Source organism: Ctenopharyngodon idella, chromosome 7 (assembly GCF_019924925.1).
Source record: "Ctenopharyngodon idella isolate HZGC_01 chromosome 7, HZGC01, whole genome shotgun sequence".
NCBI classification, from domain to species: domain Eukaryota; kingdom Metazoa; phylum Chordata; class Actinopteri; order Cypriniformes; family Xenocyprididae; genus Ctenopharyngodon; species Ctenopharyngodon idella.
In genome coordinates, this window is record NC_067226.1 from 21,238,515 (window position 1) to 21,254,943 (window position 16,429).

A 16,429-nucleotide genomic window follows, 5' to 3' on the forward strand; every position below is an offset into this window, starting at 1 on the left:
CAGGAATGGTTTTTAAAAAAGCGCAGCATAAAACACGAGGGTCTCGAGACGCGCTTTTGAGACGTGATGCAATAACGACAATAACGGAAATAATAGAAATAGGCAAACAGCAGAATTGATAGATATGAGTTTTGACATGGAAAAAAAGAAAATAAGATAATAATGAGCGCCTCCTCCGCCATGTTGCCATCAAAAACAATGGGAAAGTAGCACATTGGAATAGAAAAATGCGTTCTGTGTGAACGGCCCCTAAGAGTTTATCAAAGTGTCAGATGCAAGGCATGTGATTGTTGAGGACTCAGAGTCTGAAGTTGTCCATTTCTAGTTAAGCATTGCAAACGCAAAGCACCTCTGACTGAAAGCAGCCTTTGTCAACAACATATACTGTAGAAACAGTCCTCCACAGGATCTATGAAGAAACTTTCTGTTCAACTTTATTGCACCACTGAGATTGCAGCCTAAACACTGGGTGAGTAATGCTATCATAATCATAAATTAAATTAAAATTACAAGTGAAATTGCAATAGCAACAATAGAACTGATTAAGCTGGAATATGATATTTAAATATGTTTGCATGCAAAAGTTATCACTGGAAGCATTGTTGTTAATTATATTATTTATATTTTAGTGGAATATTACTTTAGGTTTAGACAAATAATTCATGGATTCATTGCAGGTTACCACTTATTTCTCACAATATTATTTTTCATGGAAAACTTCTAAACTTTTTTTCAGGCAATACTGGGATCCCTACAGTGGCAGTGGTCACAAATAATGCATGCTACTGCCTAAAAGCACACACGAAAGGTGAATGACCAACTGTGTGTGTGTGTGTGACCTGCCTGTACCATGTCTGTTGTCAGAAACTGAATTCACTGAGGCTACATTACTGCTGACCTGGCTGAGTTTTGTCTTCTTTAAGAAATCTTCTAGGGAGAGAGAGAAAACAGTTGAGCATCCTCATTTTAAAGGAGAGACTGCTGGCCCGATCTCCCCCCAAAGCTAGTTTGAGGCAGTTAAGTACAATGCAGAACATGTCAGTTTCTAAAAAGAGTTCTTGTTGCAAGAGGATTCATCATCCCAGGCAGTCACGAACAACCTCCACCGGCTGGAGGAGAAGGAGCAGGCTCAGACTGTCAAGTGGTTTTGATGACATTTTAGATCATGAGACAGAGATACATGAGAATCCAGGGAGATGGTTGACCATCTCTGTGATACATTCTACCTGGCTCTCTCAAAGCACTGGGAGATATATCCAAGCTCCAAAAAAGGTCAACAGGGCTGGTGCTCATGAGTCAATTTTTTTTCAAGACAATTTTCCTCCTACTCTATGACCTTTATTACCTTTATTATTTTTTTTTTTTTATTTTTTTTTTTTACTGCATTTAAGTAACAAGGTCCAGGATAGTTTGCTCTGCCTCATCCTTCAGTTAGAACCTTTTTTAAAAAGTCTGCATTTACATTCAAAAACAATGCCCACTAAAACGAGCCACACAAACTTTTTTAAGTTCAGACTGAAAATATCAGGGAAAATAAACGTTGTTTTGCTAATGTTGGGATGGGATATGTACAGCCATGGAAGGCTCAAGATGCGGAGGACTTTCCCACATTTTACATAAACTATTTATCAGTACTTCTGGTGTATAAATATAATATCTATAGTTTTCATAGTACATTAATATATTTTATTTTAAAATGAATTTGAATAATATGAATCAATAAGTTATTTGAGCATTTCAGATATAGGTTATTATTGGAAAAGAGAGTCCAAGAGAACATCACAACACACAGATGTCATCTAGCACTGCTTCAGCTTGTTATTGTAGTGGTAATGGAGTAAATACATTCAGAAGCACACAACTCTTTTAGGGCCTGGGGTGGCAGACAGTTTCTTCTCTTGTGTCACCATGGTATCAGATGGCGCTTACTTTAATTCATTAAATTGGCTTTAAAGGAACTTGATCACGTTCTAGAGTTTGACCACTTTTGCAAACTCCTTAAAATACACTGCAGGACAATGTAATTGCCTCTGATGTTCAAGGCACAGGAACTATTCCAGCAGAAGATCCCTTTCCCTTTGCCCTTTTCCTTCTTTCAAACTTCTTCATTTTCATTTTTTTTCATCCCCCTTTAAATTCAAATAGCATTTCTTAAAAATAATGTAAAAATAATCATAAAATAATAATAGCTTAACAAAATAAGAAATACAAATAGCTTAAAATAAATAAATTAATAAATAATGATAAATGCAAATATCTATATCTTTGAGTTGTTGAAGTATGTGTGAGCGTAAATGTAGTTATACAGTATAATGTGTTTTGAATAAACACAATTTTCTTTGAGTCCAAACTAATTGCTCAAATATCCTGAGCTGTGACAACAAAGATAGCAGACAGGGAAAAGGTCCATTTCATGCTTTTGTCGCGTTGGGTCAGGCAGACAAAAAGATGATGAAAGAGCAGGAAGAGGTGGATCTTAATATCAGCCATTAAACTTTATTAATAAACAAAGCAAAGAAGAAAATCCAAAATACAGGAATCGCAAGAATACAAAATGTAACAGCATTGGCCTAAACTCAAAAACAATACAGGACAATGAACTGAACCAAAGTCAGTTATATTGACGAGCACAAGCAAGAATTTTATTTATTTATTTTAAATTCTCCTCTTGTGGTCCGAAAAAGAAAAAAAGGCCATACAGCATTAGAACAACACCAGGTTGAGTAAATTGTGACTTAAAGCCCCCTGAAGGACCTTGGAACGTACAGCATTATTCAATGTGTTGACGTAATTTCCACTGAAACAGGAAAATAGGGTGGGACATTTTGAACAGATCCTCCCCCTTTTTTTTAAACAGCTAATAGTGTTTCGTTTATGTCACAGCTCGGCCAGAGCAGTTGAACTTGGTAAAGCCTCAGTTTCCTTCTAATCTCTAACCGTTTCTCCTTCTAATCTCCTACATATCACTTTAAAATATAGCATTCTGTGTAAAATTTAAATGGGTCCAATATGTGTTGTGGTCTGCAGCGACTTGTACATATGATCTGCTCTCTGCTATCATGTTTCTGGACCGCAGCAGACTGTGTGCGCGCTGCGGCGATTTACATGACACTAACGTAAAAACCAAACTTCATTCACCTCAATGGAAAGTATTACACTGTCTTAATCGTTCCCTATCCCCTATATAGTGCACTATGTGCCATTCACCATGTAGAAAATAGTAAATGAACAACTGACCGATTTTAGCCTCAGCTTCAGCGTCTATTTATAATGTAGGGGGCAGGACACTTTAGATTCTAGAGAGCATTTGATTGGACAGAAAATCTGATGAGAAGTACAGCATGATGTCATAAAAATAATTGTTGATCCATATTGGCAGAAGTGAGAGACTGTTTTGAACACTTAAATCTTAAATATTCTTAAATCTTCTAAATATGAATTTTGTCATTGTTTTGAAGCACATTAGCTCATAGAGAACAGTAAGGCTAACATATTCATACTAAAAGCCAAACAACTTTAAGACTGTTTAAGACTTTAACAGTAATGTTAGAGTTAACTAATCTTTTAATATTAAACTATACTCTTTTTGTTTACTCTGCTTTTACAATGGTACTACTTCTAACCTAACTTTTATTCTTACAACAGGAAAAGCAATTTTGATCTTAGTCCAGCTTTACTGGAACAAACTCACCTATAAATACCCGTTACAATCTTACCACCCAGAATGACCTCCTTCTACACCTTCATCATCTTATCTTAGAGACCACCCTGCATCTTATTACACTTCCTCTGCACTGGTCCGCCTCTGTAATTATCCCCAGATTTTACACCTAACCTTTTGGTTCCCACTCATTTATTACCTCCTGCCCTCCCCTTCCCCTAATTGACTACAACCAGGTACAGTGACATTTAGACTGCTTGTATGGGTTCGTGATCCTGCACATTTTCCATATTAGAGTCTCTCTGAAAGAGGAGAAGTTGACTAATGATAATTATGATGTGTGATTCAGGCCCACTCAGAAGGTGTCAGACCTTAAGGAACCCAGTAAGGAGCCTGGTTATTATATTTGTTCAGTACCAGATGGCACAGATGAAGACACATACTGGAGCCTCTATATTTGGGTCAATATGATTAAGGAGGAGAATTTCCAGTGCAGAAAAAAAGATTATTGAATTACGTCCAAAATGATTGTTAAGGATTCCAAGGTCTGTCTAGTTTTGGCATTTGTAGAGCTGTGTGATATTAGCAAAAAAAAAAAAAAAAAGATATTTAGATTTTATTCTAAGAAGACATACAAATATTGAAAGAAAGAAAAAAAATATAAAAAATGTTAAAAAATACTAAATATATTGTACATGATTGTGAGCCATTCAGAACAGATTTTTCATTACGGAATTGAAATTGAGAGTGCAAATAGGATGCCAAATTGAAATAATAGATTTTTAGGATTCTGTGCTTAATGGAAAGATCAAAAGAACAGCATTTATTTAAAATAGAAATTTTTTGTACAGTTGTGTAGACGGATTATATTTCCATGTTTTCATACCCAAATCTAACAACAATCTAAAATTTAAACTGAATCATCCCTTGAAAATATAATAACTCTTGAACTTAATGCTGCAAATATAGTTTCCTTGCAAACTAAAGGCACAGTCAGGCAGGATGTATTTTACCGTAATCCCACAGCTGCAGGCATTGATGTTCATGGGTAAGACATATGCCATTATAGCAGTAGGCATGACCATGCTGACATGATGACCCGTCTAGGAGGTAAACGTTAGAGGGGCAGTAGTGTGAACTTCCCGTGCAGTATTCTGGCAGATCACAGGCACCGGCTGGTCCATGGGACACAGTGCTGGCCCACTTCAGCACTGGGCAGAGGGCATGATAACGAGACTGGAGGAATTAGATGAAAGAGAGCAGGTGGTTGGCAAACTACAGAGAAAAAGTGGATATGAAACTGTGGTTGCTGGTACTTTTCAAGAATGAGGCAAAGCCTAAACCCTTCACTACCAACTATTTTTATGCGACTGGATGGATGGATGGATGGATGGATGGATAGACAGACAGACAGATAGATAGATAGAAATTATTTGCCAAAATTATTTTGTAAAAACTACAGATTTTTTTTTTTTACAGTGTACCATATCGAACCATAACTTCTGTGTACCGTTACACCCCTATTAGATATAGTATGCCATGCTTGCTTAAAAAAAATCCATTAGTACCTTCCTGGTCCTCTTCTTCTTCCGCCTCCTCTCCCTCCTCCTCCTCCTCCTTTTCACCCTTTTGTTTTCCCGGAGTTGAAAGCAGCCCGGAAGGCTTGCATTTGATGTTTTAAAAGGTACTCACGGAAAGAGTGCTGAGTTTGCATCAACTCTAAAGATAGATGGCATTCAGTAAGTGGAGAAGGCGGACAGCCCAACCTGGCTCACAGATGAGAACTGTTCTGAACTCTCACCGATTTAATGCGGGCCAGAAGAGAGCCTAAAGCAAGAGAAAGAGAGAGAGAGAGAAACAAGATTGATAATGATGCTGTGTGCACCAAACACTGACTTCAAAGCCCACCTCCAAATATATCTTCAGTTGTTACAGAACAGAAGAGAAGCACAGAACACAGATCACTCTAAATGAGTTGTGAATACTCTAACAAGGATGATTGGTCTTTCTAGCTTTGTAACTAGCACATTTTCACAACCATTATACAAATATATTCTTAATTAAATGGTTTTCAAGATTCAGAGTCAAGCATTTATTTAGCTCTTTATAAAAGCAAATGTATGAAATCCCCCTAATCGAAGGTCATTCCTTTAGTGCGCTTAATATATAAAACAGTCCAGATGCTAAATTATGTCTAAAGTTACTGGCCCCACATTAAAGAACATATTTGAACAGTCAGCCTTGAACCGTTTTTACGTGCAGCAAAAGGCAGAAAAAAGAAAAAAAAAGGAGTGTCACAAAGGAAAAGGTGAATTCTGCCAGAGTAAACCTTCACAATGTCTCAGGTTACAACTATAACCATGGTTCCCTAAGAAGGGAATGAGATGCTGCGTTGGAAGTAGTGACACAATGGGAACAACTCTGCTTGTTTTTGTCTTGAAGCGTGTGTAAAATCAGTCCAATGGCATGGCATGTGACATCACAGCCATGAAGCTATAAAACGCGCACAGACCAAACAATGTCAGCTTCTGACTGTCCGAAGCAAGTCGATCACCGACATGCAGGAAGTATGGCAAGACGACGCAGTGTCTTCAGTTCAATTCTCAGGAAACCATGGTTACAGTGGTAACCTGAGACATTCCCTTTCGAGGGAACTTGTGCTGCATCGGAAGTAGCAATGCAATGTGAACAAGAATACCCACTCCATCATACTGACAAGTGCCTGTAAGACATGCAATCCTGCAAGCGCAGCTAAGACATGAGCACCTAGGACCCTGTTGTGCAGTCCAAGTCCAGGCTGTAAAATCATACAAATGTGTGTGGAGAGGACCAGTCCGTTACATTTCATGCATCTTGTAGTGAAACTCCTGACCATAGAGCTTTTGAAGCCGCCATATTCTTAGTAGAGTGCACTCTGACAGCCATAGGTGAAAGCTATACACCTGCTCATGTCTGTTTGGTTGCTGGAGAACCTTTCTTGGACAAACCAAAATAGGCAAACAGCTGACTGGATTTCCCCCACAGGGCTGCTCTGTGGACATAAGCATCCAGCGGTCTGACTGGACACAATAGATCAGCTTCTCCTGGTCTGACGTCTGATATGGAGGAGGACAAAAGGCTTGCAAGATTATAGATTGCGCAATATTGGTTGGAACCTTAGGCATGTAACCCAGTCTAGATATGCAGAAAGGCTTTAACCATGCCGGGAGCAAACTTTAAACATGAAGGGGAAACTGACATTGCCTGAAGATGCGATTGTCAAAAGGAAGATTGTTTTTAGAGTCAGATATTTTTTCAGAGGCAGTCTCGAAAGGTGCCGTGGACAAACCTTCTAGTACCATGGCCAAATCCCAAGCCGGGACCCTTGCATGGCTTACAGACCTTGACATGGCTTGATTCTCCCCAATGACTCACCACCTCTGGTACCATGGCATCCAGCCCTAGCGGAGCTGGATGGGTGAGGGAGAACCAGAGCAGACAGTGTGTCATTTCTTGAGATGCAAATAAGTCCACTTCCACCTGGCTGAACACCCTTCCAAATCTACTCCACAACCTTGCCTTGACAGGATGTCTGCCCCCTGATTTAAGTGCCCAGGGACACTTTTCTCAGTGAGAGCAGCTTTCCCTGGGACTACAGGAGGATCTGGTGTGCCAGTTTATAAAGTGGGCATGATCACAGGCTCCTCAGGTCTGGAGGAAGTCTTTCAAAGCTAGAAAGACAGCATCATCTCCAGGCAGTTTATGTGCCATGAAAGATGATGACCCCTCCACAGAGCCTGCATTGAGTGACCCTCCAGGAATGCTCCCCAGCCCGTGAGGGAAGCATCTGTCATAAGCATCCTGTGACAACAAGATGCTCCCAACACAAGACCTTGGGACAAGAACCAAGGTTTTTTTTTTACGAAGACACTTGCGCTTAACCTTGATCATGCTAAACGGGTTGCCCCTCAGGGAAAATCTCTTGAGCCACCAATGCAAAGGTTTTATGTACAGCAGCCCAAAAGGTATCATGTTAGACTCAGCTACCATCAGACCTAACAGTCTCTGAAACTATTTTACAGTGAGTGACTGGCCTAGCTTTATCTTGTTTACAGCTGCTAGGAATCGATTTGATATGAGCAGCAGACAGACGTGTCTGCATCACTGTCGAATCCCATACCACTCAGAGAAAAATGGTCCTCTGTAACGGGGAAAGCACACTCTTCTTGGCGTTTAGCATTAACCCTAAATCCTTCATATGGACGAGGACAACATCTCGATGCCGAACTGCCATATGCTTTGATTGAGCCAGAATCAACCAATCGTCAATATAATTGAGTATGCAGATACCCTGGAGTTGCAACAGAGCCTGAGCTGCATCCACGCACTTCATGTGTGGGGTTACAGTGCTAAACCGAAAGGAAGAACCTGAAAAGTTTTCCCAGGAGGGGCCTGCCCTCACTAACCCCACAGGCGTCAGGACCTCATAGCCTTCTTGGAAATAATGACGGTCCACAGATCTGCCATACCCCTTGAAGGCTTCAGCTGAAAGTGTTGTCCCGATGACCATTCTCATGGTCAACCATTCAGGCAGGGGTGGGGGGTGGTGTGGGGTCTTTCCAGGTCCTTCATCCAGGTCTGTCAGCAGGTCAGCTTGGTATGCTTGTAAGATGACCGTAGTGTGCAAACACACACTTGCCTGACCTGCTCACACAGATAGCAACCATGTGGTTCTTATGGCTCTTCAGGGCAGCAGCAGCAGTACATATGTCTTGGCAATAGATCTGCTTGTTTGGGGGACTGTATTGTCCTTTTGTCTGCCTATCGTCTCTGAGTAAGGATTATCTATGTCTGTTAATGCTCTCAGCACCAGGCATGAGTGTTGGCTTGTATTGTGTCATCTTTTTGTTCCTGCTTTGTTGGTTGATTGATTTATGTATGTCTGTTTATGAAGCAGTAGCATATTTTGCATGCTCACAGCATTTTGTCTGTGTATCTGTTAGCAGTAGCAAATCCATACTTGCTCTGCTGCAGCAGCAATAATCAACAGCTGCAGCAGCATAGCAGATCTAGTCCGTCAAGAACAAATACATTAACATTGCCATATTCAATAACATGTAAAAACTATTCAGAGAGTTGACATGATTGCAATATCTAGTTCAATAATGAAACTCTAGAGGGCACAGCTTAATAAGTCCTTTACATACTGTACTTGCTCTGCAGCAGCATAAATAATAAACAGCAGCAGCAGCAGCAGCAGCATAGCAGATCTAATCTGCCAAGACCAAATACATTAACATTGCCATATTCAATAACATGCTAAAACTATTCCGAGAGTTGTCATGATTGAAATATAAAGCTAGCCTGAAAATGTCAAATATAAAGACATACAAGAAATGACAGGCAAAGTATGGATTAAATAAACTATTCTCTAGCATTTTACTTGCCAGTCAATGCCTTACTCGTTAAAAGACACAGGAAGTGAGGCGATCAAACTCATAGAGAGCTTTATAAATTTCATGAGATCATTCAGCTTGAGAAGAATTCATTAAAGTAAAACAAGGCAACAGGCAGAGAATCCTCTCAAAAGCCTAATCATCTGATTAAATTGAGGCAAAGACATTTTTTAAACAGTGACTTATAGGTGGTCAACCTCAGCCCTTCATTTTATCTTGAACGCTTTAAGCTTATAAAATATACAGTTTAAAACAGAGCTCTTTGGCTGATTATGTGACAGGATTTTTTTTTTTCTTTTTCTAATGCATCTAAAGAATTACAGCCAATTAGCTTTAAGAAACAGTTATCCCTGTAGTGCCATTAATATATGCCACCAACAGGGTGTGTGAAATAGTTAGCTGGGATCTAATGACAGTAATCAACAATAATTAAAGGGAAATGATCACCATTTACCAAGAAGAGTCATTAAGGCTGGTGGCAAAGCACTCTATGTGACCCCTCAGAAAGAAAACAGAAAGCACTGTTCCATGGGAAGTTGTTGTTTTATTATTTTAAAATTGACTGTGATCTGGAGAGTGTGATTTGGTTGAGAAAAATTAAGTCAAACCATATGGATTTTTAGATGCCCCATAGATAACCAAATATGGCAAATACAGTATTTTTGGAGTCTGCCCAGATTATAGTTGGCTTCCTTTTTTTCAGTTATAAGACACGAGTTAGAGAAATTACCTTCTTAGAAATGTATTTTTGTCACAGTCACTCTACTTACAAGTGTTAGGGTGAAAACAGAAACAGCTTGAATTGACTTTTTTTTTCTTTTTTTCTTTTTTTTTTTTTTAAATTCAAACGATTATGTGAACAGGACAATTTAAGAGTCACACCTGTTAGTAAATGGTTGTCAATTCCAAACTTTGGCTGTAGCAATTTCTGTACATACTGTAAAGTAACAAACGGAATAAACATATATTCGATCCCTTTCTCTAATTCGTTTGTAATATCTGTAAACATATTGACAGATAACATTTGGTATTAAGGCACTGTAAGTCTTTTAGGCTATAATACTTACAAAACTATTTCAGGCAGATCCTTCTGTTTTCATTCTTAGATACAGAGCCAACAACCGCCTGGTTCCATCTAGGTTTTTCTTTATCTTCCGCCCAAAAAACAGGAATTTTGTCTTACTTCCCAACAGAACAAGCCAATACCCATATTTTCTGCCATATTTCATAACCAGAGAGATTGACAGCTCTAACATACTCTAGTGACTGACAGCAAAGAATAACCCACAACACACGGCCCATGTCATACATATGTCAATTATTTCACTGACAACTAGTTTTTGACTGCGATTTCATACATGCAGCACATCAGCCAAACTTGCTCTGATAATTTTGTTGTGAGTCCTGAAAATTTAAGGTTAAAGTACCTACAATTATAGAATGTAGTTGTCACTCTTGAAACAAACCAAACTGAATATGAACTGACCTGCACTCAGCTCTACAAACAAGACTGACAACCATACTCTGCTGTTGTGTGAACGTAGCGTATGGGCCATTCAGAGTTTGGGTATATTTCTTCCATATACCGATTTTAAAAACATTACCATACTGATAAGTAAAGTTGAGTGGTTGGCCTTATATCTGTGTGCAGTTCGCTTATAATGTGCACTGAGAATATAAAGTGCTATAGATTCACTTTATTTTGTGTAATTTACATTTTACTTTAACAAGAAAAATGTAATGCAACAACGGCAAAATTGACCTTTTTTTGTAGAAAGATGTTTACAGCATTTTACCAAATTTGAATAACAAGCAACAGTGATATATGATGTTAAATGTCTATATCACTGCTCAAAAATTTAAATACTCTGTTTTGATTGACTGACTGACTGACCGACCAAATGCACATCTTAAACTAGATGCAGTGATGCAGCCCCACACTGTCTATCTCAAATTACATTTTGGACCTATGACAACATAAAGTAATCATAGTACTTGAAGTGAAGTTGAAGAAAAATATTCATGAGCCGCAGGAAGGTGGAAAGTGATCTGTCTAATCCGATCAGGAGGACCCAGTATTGCCAGTGTGCAAGGGGCTGAAAGTCTGAAAGTACAAGCAGAGGGAGAAAAAGGAATCAACCCTTTGTTAATTTCATTGTTGAAAAAATAAAATGTCCAAGACATGAAGTTGCTGTTAAACACATACTTGAAACCTAACAGCAGAAAGCATCCAGTATTTTCAGAATCATAGGAGTTTGCTCCAATTGTGGAATTGGGTACAGCATACACCCCCTGCCAAGAAGCCAAAAAGTTTGAATTAGCACAGGGAATACGAAGAAACACTCTTTCACTGGGGTGAAACTCACATAAGCGCACAGGTTTATTGTATGTGCTCTGCTGGGAGCGCTGAGCTTCCAGCTCGTGTTCTCTTGCCAAGGGCATCAACATCAATGCTCCCTCATGCCCCACATGTGTTTGATCACTGACCAATGGGGAGATGGCTGTCACTCCCAAGCCGCAGTGGCAACGTTCAGGAGCCCCTGTAGCATTCTCTCAAACAATGGTTCAAAGAGGCTTAGCCTTGTGGAAGCCTGGAGTACAGCTCACACGTCAGAGAGAATTAGGTTGCAGTCTTGATTGTCCTCTGCTATCACCTTCTTTTCTGCCAGACCACTGTTGACTGGGATCAACGGCTTCCCTAGTTGTTTTTCACTCACCGGGAGATTCCTCAGTCATCAGCCAGCTTCTTCCTGTTTGAATTGCTTTACACTTGACAAGCAGGAAGCCCCCTGGACTTACTGAGAGAACACTGGAAGGACCCAAAGCATTGTCACTTCTTGGGAATGGAAAAGAATTGATGGCATTATGAGGTCTCAAAAGGTCTGATATGATCAGAAGGCCCAAAGTAATGCTGGAGGTGCTGCTGCTGCTCCTTCTGAGAAAAAGCTCTTGACCAAGGGGTGTGTGCCATAATAGTCACCAGAAAGTCCGGCCCACTGATTTATGGGATGTTTGGAGACAAACAAAAGGTACCCCACAGTACTTTTGAATTACAGAACCATCGCAATCCACAGACCTGTCGCACTGTGTTGTAATATCTCTCCTGTGAGTGGTGCTCAAGATGCTTTGAAGTTGTAGAGTTGCTTCCAGATCAGTGGCTGCAGAAAAAGTAGGGCTGTCAAGGGTTTCTAGCCAGCACAGTAAAGTGAGAGTCACTCTGTTATGGTAAGGAAGAGAGATAGAACTCCATTATAAGCATCTTGCTTGGTGTACTCACCAAACAGTGCTTGTTTTGAGCCCTGAGTAAGTAGTATCATTGGTAGGTGATAATTTCCTTCTTCCCTTCTTTATGTGTCTGTTTTGTGAAATGATATAAATTGTGCTTACTACTAAACAATATTTAGGGAAGACAGGATGGTTGTAACACATCACTGAAAAAAAAAAAAAAGATTTTTTGATGCTGTTCACTTTATTTAAACTTATTTTGATTCAACACCATTGTATCAGGTTTCTGGTTTAAATGTGCTTGATTCATGTTAAATTGACTTGAACCGATTACTCTTTGACTTAACTTGATGTTTTCATATTGGAATAACAATGTTTCAATCAAGTAAACCCAACCAGGACTCAATCAAACAGGATTTTCACTTCCCATCATGCTTTGCAAAGGGGCTGAACTAGGAGTGTAAATGTTGAAATAAAGTGTTATTTTAAGCAGTTTTTAGGAAGATGAGAAAATGGAAAGACTTTTTAATTTTTACTGTTCTATTATGTTGGTATTTAAAAGTTTCTGTTAATTAATAGTTTTAGGGTTACCATTGTGGTGAATTGTTGCACTTGTGCTTGGGTTGAGGACCTGCTATCAAACTTTCAGGTTACTTTAATAAGAGAGTAATCACTGTGGTAGTGCTCTGAGTTGCATTTCCCAAAAGCATCGTAAGCTTATGTTGATTGTAAAACCATTGCCACCAATGGACTTATGATCAATTTAGGCTTTACAATGTTTTTGGTTAAAACAATTTAGGACGCATCCAGTATCACAGCTAGATTTCTAACACAGAACATCACAAAAGTTATGTTAATCACAAAATTAGACAAGAAGAATTAATTGTAAAAGTCAATGTATATGAAAACATTTATTTATTTAATTTATTTATTGCTTTTTATTTATTTTATTTTAAATGAACACAATTGATTCTAGTTAATTTAACATGGTTGAATCTATTGGATTTTACTTGTCTCAATCATGTGGAACCACTGTCCATGATTGAATTGAGTAAGTTGGACATAACTATTTTACATAGATTCTTCCTTAGTCAGTTGTTTTGTCACAACTCAAGGATTTTGCATAGAGTAAAAATAAACCTTTAATGTTAATAAAAACTAAGTTGGTTGTGTTGACCCAACGTAAGTACATTAAATTGGAATAACAGAATTACATAATGCTGAAATAAAGCAACTTAACCATGTGGAAATCATTTCCATGATTTTTTTATGTTCGTTCAAAGAGTTATTTTTTTGAGTGCAGTGTGAGTCATAACACTGTCAGTTTAACTAATTAGGCACAGGGAAATTACTATCAAATCTCTGTCAGATAGCCTTTCTGTAGCTCAGACCAATAGAGCATGGTACTAGCAATGTCAAGGACATAGGTTTGATTCCCACAGGGAAAGCAAGAACTGATAAAATGTATACTCTAAATGCAACGCAAGTCACTTTGGATAAATCTGTCTGCCAAATTCATACATTTAAATGTAAATCATACATGACTATCACTCTCTTGAGGTGACAAGACATTTAAAGAAACTGTAAAAAATGTGAAGCACAAAAACACATTTTTATATAAAAACTCACATTTTATTTCTGGTTTAAATTTTGGTTCTCTTCTTTGATTTGATATACATTTTCTCAACTTCAGCTTTGTTAAAAAGTAGAAATATCATAGCTGAGCAGGCTTGGAGTGTTGTTATGCTATACTTTTGCACACACACACAGATTGGACAAAACAGATGTGATACACTGCTGTTTTTCTAATTCTTAGTTCATGTTTTATGTATTTTTTATTTATTTATTTTTTTTATTTTAATATGTCAATATTAGGGAGTTATCATGCTTTTCACTTTAGAATACTGATCCAAATAATTAGTAATTCCTTCTTATGGATTGAGTCATTACTAGTGGGTTAGCATGATCTTAACTTTAGAATTAATTATATATTTTGCATTAGTCACATTAATTATGAACATGTATATAGTAGTTATTAGTAGTTTTCTAGGTGGTATGAAAAAAAAAATAGTAGTTACTGATTAGCTAATAGTGAACTACCACATTCAACTGAGCACTATTACTTACTAATAGTTAGAGTTTCTTGTTAGTTAATAGTAATAAATAGAATGCTAATAGTGCGTTACTCATTTGTTCCTGTGTAGTTATTCATTAATGGCGGAAGAGTATTCTGAAGTGTTACCGAAAACTATTAAAAAGTTCTAACATATTTTAAATAGACAATTCAGCTGTGGCAGTTGCTTTCAATTTGTCTTTTGGACAAATTTTAAACTGTTCAACAAATCTTATTTCCTCCACTTTTGATCCCAAAGTGATGCAATGAAATGATTCAATATAAGCATAAAAATCTCATTTTATTCCAAGAACAATAATCCCCAAACATCATACAACACACTCTCCAATGAGTAACAGTCTGGTGTTTCTCGGGATCATGTCTTGAACCAATCAGATGGACTTTGCCTTCATTGTCAGCAGAAGACAAATTTGCAGTGCATGCAAAACATTTTTTTTTAAGGTTTCAAAGCAATCTTCTTGTTTTCAAAGGTCTACAGTGAATTAAGCCTTGAAGGAAAGAGAGAAGCAAGTTCCTTCTAAATGTTACAGCTATGTAGTTCATGGTTTACATGGAGCCAAGGGTCTGACAACAACTTAGCAGAAAATGAATTCTGATAAATATAGCCAAAGCTTTCAGTGTCTGTGAACTTGTCTAGTTATGAGTCAACGTCTGAAGCAATTCGTATTAAAAGCAGTTTACAACTGAATATTTATGTCTCAGATGTAATCATACCTGCGAGGTATGCCGTGAAATATAGGTTCAGTACCAAATGGTTCATATAACCCTCCCAATGAGTGTATTTTTCACCCTTTTTCAATGATGCTCTCATAATACCAAGCCACTTTGTCTAATGTGACAATGTCAAAGGTGACAGACAGGCATATTAAATGCTAAGCAGATAATGCTTGTTAATAATACAACACAACACAAATCCCTTGTTTTTTCACCTTCTTTCGATTAATGTGAAAAAGCTTAATAATAATATTCCCCTTAGTCCAATGAATAATACAACCCTCTCATTTCAGGTGAGGGCACATACCTCTGGCATTGCAAAATAATAGAACCATTTTATGATTGTGGCAAAATCCGTAAAGCTGGATTAATGCTTTTAATCAACAGTTTATGCCAGAGAAGTTATAAACCTGCAAAAAAAAATGTAATGCAATTATTGAAAGCGAATTAAATGTTTTTAAAGTCGGCTTCCTGAGCCCCGATAATAAATAAATAAATAATATAACTATAATGGCAAATGTTTCTTTTTTTTCTCTCTCTTTCTCATTTATTCTTTCAGCTTCTTTTACAAAGCAATTTGATTATAGCTGCTTAGTATTTACATTTTAGAAGCACAGAGAGCAGGAGGGAATGAGTTTATGACGAAAGAAAAAAAAAACAGTTGGCGAGTGTCTCTGGGTGCAGCTGCTGTAATAAGGAGCAATGATACACAATATATCTCCTTTAATGTTTATTATGAAAAGAGGGTATAAAATCTGGAAATTCTAAGCCCCAATTCATAGACTCAAGGCTGTTGATTCAGTTTTAAAAAAAATCAGGAATATTATACAATATAAACATTTATGGACATTCTTTTAATGAGGATTAAACTTAGTAGCAGCAACAAAGCATTCCAACATAAGGCTCTTTGAGAGGATTAAGGAGAGCAGTGGGGCCTTTAGAAAGATGAAGATGGCCTTCTTTCCTACAGAAATCAATAAAAACTGCCAATTCCAATTGATTAGACAAGCAGGAGACTGACTAAAACCCATTGGGATTAGAGGCAATGCAGATAGCCATTAAGATATTTCAAAAGCAACAGGAGGGATGTTTCTTTTCCATCCACTGCCTTTGTTTTCTTTTGTTTTTTTCCTTCTATGAAATTGGTCACTTTATATTGTCTTCAACTACTATGTACTAACATTTAAATTAATTTAAAGGGATAGTTCACCCAAAAATGAAAATTTGATGTTTATCTGCTTACCCCCAGGGCATCCAAGA

The 16,429-nt window shown here is 37.8% G+C and overlaps 1 long non-coding RNA gene across 1 annotated transcript; it reads right to left on the bottom strand.

The window, feature by feature from the left end:
- Positions 1-2,489: 2,489 nt before the first annotated feature.
- Positions 2,490-11,184, bottom strand: LOC127515981 (uncharacterized). Its single transcript, XR_007930909.1, has 3 exons — positions 11,092-11,184; positions 5,230-5,488; positions 2,490-4,897 (listed from the first exon to the last, which is right to left on the bottom strand). It is a non-coding gene; the product is annotated as an uncharacterized LOC127515981 (long non-coding RNA).
- Positions 11,185-16,429: the final 5,245 nt, after the last annotated feature.